This window comes from Montipora foliosa, chromosome 11, assembly GCF_036669935.1.
Source record: "Montipora foliosa isolate CH-2021 chromosome 11, ASM3666993v2, whole genome shotgun sequence".
NCBI lineage: Eukaryota > Metazoa > Cnidaria > Anthozoa > Scleractinia > Acroporidae > Montipora > Montipora foliosa.
This window is the reverse complement of record NC_090879.1, coordinates 45266353-45273852: the sequence shown is the minus strand read 5'-3', so window position 1 is coordinate 45273852 and position 7500 is coordinate 45266353. Positions and strand designations below refer to the sequence as shown.

Genomic DNA, 7500 nt, shown 5'->3' with positions numbered 1-7500 from the left:
GGTCTCTAAGAAGCTTTGCCTGTCCAAAATTGAGAAAGAATTATGCTAGAACCACTAGTTTTCAGTTTTCAACTTTTAACAGAATTGTGCCTAGTTGGAATAAACACTTTATTTAGTGTGGGTATCCGTTTACTAGTGTTACACCACTAATAAACTTGTAGCCCTCAGAATTCAGAGCAGAGCACAACACCCCAAACTCCGTGCCCTTCTCTTTCCGAAATTTCCGAGTTTATGAACAAGTGTTGTGAGACTTGGCCTACGGTTTACAATCTTATCCGAAAGGACTTGAAAGTCTATCCATTTGCTGTTGGAATTATCACAAAAGAGCACTTTCTCCTCAGTTACTTAGAGCAGTTTCCAATAGAGTTTCGAACGTAATTAGCGAATTGGTTTGGTTTATGATTACTTCACTCAGTGATTGGTTCAAAGTTCTCGCGATATTTTTTCAACCAATCAGAAGTGAAACCACAACAAATCGTGGCTCGCGCGTGCACATTTTCCCGCGCTTTGTGTTAGCTGCGTGTAATGACTTCGCGTTTTGATTGGTTTACTGGATTGTCTCCGTCCTTTTTGATTGGCCAAAGTAATTACTTTGGTTTTGGTTTTACGACATTCGATTGAAACTCGCTCTAAGGACCCTGAATGTTGGTCTGGACGGAGATGAAGTCTCGACCTCCCGTACGGTAGTCTGATGCTCATTCAACTTAGCTAATCGGTCGCGGACGAATTGAAAAGAAGGCGGTTAAACAAAAAAAAAACAACTCCCATTGCCAAATTTAGTAAAAACAAAACATAAAAAATGCAAGTGTTGTGAAGAGTTACTGATTTAAGGGTACCGCGCTTCAATTAATATCCCCTGTGTGGATTTTTCCTCGTTATGATTGGCTAAGTTGATTGCTTTGGACTGTGGTGATTGGCTGAAGAAGTAACATTGATTTTGATTGAAAACTGATATCATTGCTTATAGGAACAGCATAAGCAGGAGTAATACCCTTAGTCACGCCGTTTTCAGAGATATTTTTGGAGCGACTTTTTTCCGCAAAGTCAGGCATTTCCAGCCAATGAGAACCCATGCCATAATATTTTCCGTCATTGTAAAGCTTTTTCACTCTCTAACACTAACCCTAACCCTAATTTTTTTCCCGGCACGGCTCCGCGGCTACTTTGCACAACTAAGTAATAAATAATAATAATAATAATAATAATAATAATAATAATAATAATAATAATAATCTATCGCTATCCAATAGCGCTTTACAATAATTCTTAAAATATCTACCTATAATAATTAATCAAAATAAAGCCTAATAATTACTAACTAACTAACTAACTAAATAACTAATCAACCGACTAACAGTATTAAATAAATTATGAAGTAATCTAGTAAAAATAGTTTCTAAAAAGAGGGTAATTATATTGAGAATCCATAGCCAGAAGGTTCATAACATATGGCACCGGTCGGTGGTGCTGGAGAAAACGATGTGCTAGAGTGAACTTAAGAGTAAACAAAGTAAACAAACCATGAAAATGAATTTAGTCAATTGTAACAGGAATCAAACTTAATAGCAATTGTGATTAATTCCTGGTCTTCTTTTTGCGCGCTTCACCACAGCTGCAGCTTTTTGCTTTTTTCTTTTTCTTATTGGTTCACTTAAATGTGTTCGTCTTTTGTGATTGGACAAAGAAAAAGTGTTCGTTTCAGTGTTACCGAAGGTAACCCAAAATTTGCTTAAGACAAACTAGCTCATTAATTTAAAATAGTACCTGACCATACCTTCTCATCGAGCGTGCTAAAGTCAAACATTTAACAATATCATCCCTGTGGTCAAATGGTATCTTGTTCACGAAGATTTTCTTGCGAAACTTGGCACCCAGTACCCAGTTTAGGTCTCGTGTCGTCAGCCAGCACACTTCCCGGACCCATTGCCCACAACAAACATCACCTGTATATTCCCAACTCACAGAGCGCATTATCCACTCCGGCTGGCTACCATAGATACCACCTGGGAATCCCGGATGTTGGTGAAGGGATGAGTAGAATGCTTCGTCAGGGATGCTAGTGTCATTGAGCCAGGATAAAAAATCAATCGCTACTTTATCATGAAGAACATAATTCGCTGCTTCTCGTGTGAGTGCCACAAAAGTGGACCCTTTCTTGATGCGAATTCCCCATGGTGGAGGACGCTTCATAACGTTCGTCCTTCGCCATGAGTATCTCGCATGAAACTGGCCTCCTTCCACCTTGTCAGCTCTATGGGAATACATATATCGATGCCAATATTTGATTGGAACAGCAAAACTCTCGATGTTGTTGGAACCATTCAGATTGGCTAGCGCTCGCACAATTTCGGCATTATTGTAACTCTTGCCCAGTAACATGCATAAAATATTTCCATTTTACTGAGCTCTTCATTAAATCCCCTAGACAGTTAATTTGCGCGTGAAGAATGCTAACATGAGACCATATCACGTCGACAGTTTTATTAGTCAGAAAAACGTTGTCAAGGCAAGCAGTCATGGCTCGTATTGCTTTGCGAAATGCTTCAGATGATTTGATATCCACGTGTATGCAGTAAATATTCTGAGGCATATAGACAGCTTGTAAAACCTTCTCTACAAGATTTGCGTTTGTGTATACAACCATTGCATAAGCAATGGGGAAGTCTTCTTCTTCTTGCGTGGGAGAGGGATGAGGAAAAAAATCCTCTTTTACATCATTGCACTCTTTTTCTTCATAACGAAAATACACTTGTGTATCTGTTGGTTTGTTATCGGCGCAAAACCAATCTTCGAAGTTGGGAAAGAAACACCAAGAATTTTTGCTAATGATCTGCTCGCATTCCGACCACGTTGTGGGTTCCTGTGGAGGAGAGAAAAAAACATGTAGAAACTGTACATATTAACACGGGCAGCTGTACTGATGTTTCAACAGTTTCCCGGGTTCTGTGTCCTGTGAGGATTGAGTTGGTTTGTTCTTTTAGCTCTCTCTTTTCAGGTAAATTTGAAAGACGTAGGGCCGTGCTTTTTTCTTGAAAGAGGCAAAACAGCCAAAATTTGACCTCGTAGTTCTATCATATGGTTTATGCTCTTTGGTTTTGCTTGTTTCCTGCTAGTACGTAGGCTTGCAGCTTAAATATATATTACTCGGGAGCTAAACCCTACTGCCAACGCAGGATTAACTACCTCTTGATTTAACAATTAGACAGCCTCCAGTAGTCCGATTAGAAGCCCATCGAATCCGCAGAGCGCTCTCTTATCGGGTCATAAGGAGGCTTTAAGAACTATAATTTGTCAGCAACTGATTGTCTGAAGTATGCGAATTGAATTTAGAAACGATGTGGAATTCGTAGATAGATTTCAAGGTCGGTATTTGGAGCGAGTTTTGTCGAGCCGTAGTTTGCTTACTTTGACGAGACGACATTTTAGATAATAATCAAGGGCGTTCCGAATTTTGCAGTCAAGCGAAAAGACACCTTGAAGAAACGGTTGGAGAACACTGTTACTTAAATGGAATCTCCTTCGGCGGACCACGCACCCAAGAACCTTTTTCGTATTATAATTTATTAGGGAAAAGCAGTACCTTTCTGTTATTCTTGACGTACTGGCACACCTGTGTGCAAACAATGTAAGGTCCGACGAAGAACAGGCACAGAAAAGATAAAAATCTTCCCATGTTTCTCCTCTTGCAGCCTTTGGGAATACTTTTCTTGAGTTCTGCAAAGGAAGGAATATGCCAAAACAAATTGGTTGAGAGAAGAACCGATAACGGACATAGTAAGAATCAATAATAAAAGAATTAATGACGTGGTATGTTGCCTAATAATTATACATTTAACACCATAACTACCATGAGTACTAGTTTACCTAAACGGTAGAAACGTTGCTGAGGGGAAGGGAGTTGTTCAAGTATGCTTCTAATAATTTTACGACGGTTCCTGCGTGGAATTGAGGGGAGATTTTAATAAGTCTTGAGCAGGGACGGTACAAAACGTGGACCCACAAATGGTCCACCAACTGGACCTCCGAGAAGAAAGAAAACAGTAAATGGTTTTCACAGTGAGGTCATTACATTCTAAAATCAAAATAACAAGATCTTTAAATTTCTTTCTAAAGGAAGTGGAAGATGACGTAGAAATAAATCTTTTTTCAAGTTTCCAGTTCCGTGACGTCTTTCTTTTCTAAAATACAGCATTTTGAATTTCCCAAATGTCACCTCGTGTGACACCACGATACAACGCTACTTGGTTGAAAAATCATGTTTATCCCTATGAATCTCAGCAGTTTGAGCCTTTCAAATACATAAGGAGGTGTATTCATACACATGTATTTTATTTCATGAGCGAGAACTAAGCCCTTTCATCGCAAAATGAACTCCAGTTTTCGTGGACCACATGGCGTCACCAGACAAAACTCTACAAAGTTGCGTGAAACGCTTCGACAAATAACTCAGAAACGATGAACTGCACAGACCTGAGAATTGGAACGGTGGTTTAAAGATTTGTTTTCTACAACAGTCCAAGTTCTTGACCTTTTTCATTGAACGATTTCGAATTAACTTTTTTTGTTGTGTGACGTTGTTCACTATCTGTAGTGCAATAATTAAATAGGTGATTATTGAAAACTCTCTGCGTTGATTGGTTGCTCTTGAGGTGATTATTACACGGTAATCACCTAAGCGTTTTTTTCCAAAATGGCCGCAAGCCGTTTTGTCGAGGCGAATAACAACATCGACTTTGTCTCGGTTATTATTCACCGTTAAATATGAATATGAGAAATAAGCCCAAAGTGTGTACGAACGCTGTGCTCAGATAATTAACACCATGATAAAATAAATACCAGCATTTACAATAAGGTAAAGTCGAAGATATATTACTCCAAGAGATCATTTTCATGTGACTTGACATTTCGAATCGCCATAAGAGCTAACTTTATCAGATGTTTGTCACATCTACAACGACGATCTGGATATACAAATGAATGCTTGCTCATCTTCAACAAAGTCTAGTTGCTGTCTTCATCTTTTTTGCCAACGCCCAGAAGCTGGAATGAAGAGTTTGCAGCGTTTGGAATCAGGGTACTAGTCTCCTAGATCCTGTTGAAAATCGTATCCAACAACACCATTAATTCTCTTTTTGCTCACTACCTACTGCCCTCAGCATTTCACTTGCCATTTGCAACTTCTACTATATAAAATATAATCTCGGCCAATACTGCAGAGCGACTCCACCAAATACAAGAATAGATTTTCTTCCAATTAGCTGCCGCTAGAATGCGGTATTTCCTTCTCAAAATCCCAATTTCATTATGGTTGTGAACTGAATGGCTACTCCAAAATAAGGTGAGACACTTAGTTTCGGGTATATAAATTAACAAACGATCTTTCTAAAGTTTTACTAAGTTTAAATATGGTGTCACCAGAACAATTTATGAAATCTAACCATTTCGTATCGGCGCTTACACCTAATCACTAGAGATCAGTGCCTAACCCAGAAGTTATTCTCTGCCTAAAAAGAGTGCTGTTTATCTGCCAAAGCGGGTTAACACCGAGGTTGTTAGGTATTGCCACGTAACGTCACCGAATGTTACACGATTGCTTCTCTGTTTGCCCAGTATCTACTGCTCGCAGCATTTCACTTGCCATTTGCAACTTCTACTATATAAAATAACATAATCTCGGCCAATACCGCAGAGCGATTCCGCCCAATACAATAATATATTTTCTTCCAATTAGCCGCCGATAGAATGCGGTATTGCCTTGTCAAAATCCAAATTTTTTTATGGCTGTGAAAAGAATGGATACTCCAAAATAAGGTGAAACACTTAGTCTCGTGTATATAAATTACCAAACGATCTTTCTAAAGTTTTACTAAGTTTAAATATCGTGTCACCAGAACAATTTATGAAATCTAATCATTTCGTGTCGGCGCTCTACCTAATCACTAGAGATCAGTGCCTAACCTAGAAGGTATTCGAATTCTCTGCCTAAAAGAAGTGCGTTTTATCTGTCAAGCGGGTTAACACCGAGGTTGGCAGGTATTGCCAAGTAACGTCACCGAATGCCGCACATGTATATGTGTCGCGAAGTGTCTCACCTTCTTTTGGAGTATCCAATCTATTCATAACCATTTCTTAAAAGAATAAATGAAGCGTTATTATTGTGACGTCACAGTCTCGCTTCTATCTGACTTCGTTTTCACTTTACGTCTTGGGCATTGTTTTTCTTTCGTTATACAGATAACTGTAAATGTTATGGGCCCGGTAATCTTGAATTTAAAGCCCGATTGCTGTATCGAAGTTGAGTGGTCGTTGAAAATATGTCGGGGTCTTTTTATAGGTACCATGGAGCGCATTGTATTTCTGGTTAATTAATTGAGATTAGTCATTATTTGGATTTGTTTTGTTTTACGTAATATGTTGTAGGTGCAAGCAAATGTGAAGAAAACATGGCAGAAGCAAAGACGGATACGATTGCATTGTTGAACGAGTGCAATTATGGATGGTCTTTCATATACGGGATCCGAAATTATTAATGTTCGTGAAACAAAAGAACTAAGCGAACATAACAATACCTAATTAGCAAGGCCTAATCCGAATAATAATGGTTCCTTTGTCCTTGACCATTTTAGTCCGGTATATAAAAGTCTACCCGCAATTATGGAACATGGAATATCCAGTGCTGAATGGTATTCATGAAGGACGGGCTGTGGGGAATTGCAAGTGCAGATGAGACTGCAACTGAAACCGTTGCCAATAAACACATAATGTGTTATTCAACGAGACAGAGCACTAGCGACCATCGTCAGTACTCTCTGTAGATATTTTGCCGTTGTGCAATGCACTTGCTCGGTGAGCCCGAGAATCATCCAACAGTGGAAAAACACTGGAAATCCACTTTCAAACATGGAAGCTATGGGTAGCCTTCACTTTAATTTGTTGGAAGGATTTTTAGCTGGTTTCCCTTAAAGTTCACAGTGTTTCAGGGAATTTTTGATATAATATCTTGGTCAGCATCCAGTTCAATTCGGTAGTCCAAAGTCCACATTCCATGATCCAAAAATATGGATGCAATCGTTGTACAAATTTAAAACTGTTATAAAAAGTTTATTTATAATTTATTTATAATGGCAGGCAACAGAAACGCACTATTTAGGTCACATTGAGGTGTGTAAATCCTGATAAAGTGTTGAACTCTCTGAAAGCATTGGGAGGATTTGAAAAGGTAGCAGATTCAACCATTAGTAATAAATTATGACCTGGAACCCTCACTCCCGAAGGCCCCGAGCAGAAGTAAGTTATGGGAAAAGGCGAGCCACAAGGCTGAAGGAGTGGGAACCATGGCAACACGCAGGCCATCGGTGCGGGGAGGTGGGAGGGTCGAACGCCCAAGGTTCGTTCAAAGCCAAAGAGAGGAATAAAGGGGATAAAACAATCTTATTTATACCAAAATGGTAATAATTATGCAAATAAGGCCCTCCTGTAGAACAATAGATGTACTAAAAT

At 39.1% G+C, this 7500-nt stretch overlaps 1 pseudogene; it reads right to left on the bottom strand.

The window, feature by feature from the left end:
• The window catches only part of LOC137977205 (N-acetyllactosaminide beta-1,6-N-acetylglucosaminyl-transferase-like), a 29514-nt pseudogene that overhangs the window by 16429 nt on the left and 5585 nt on the right, over window positions 1-7500 (bottom strand).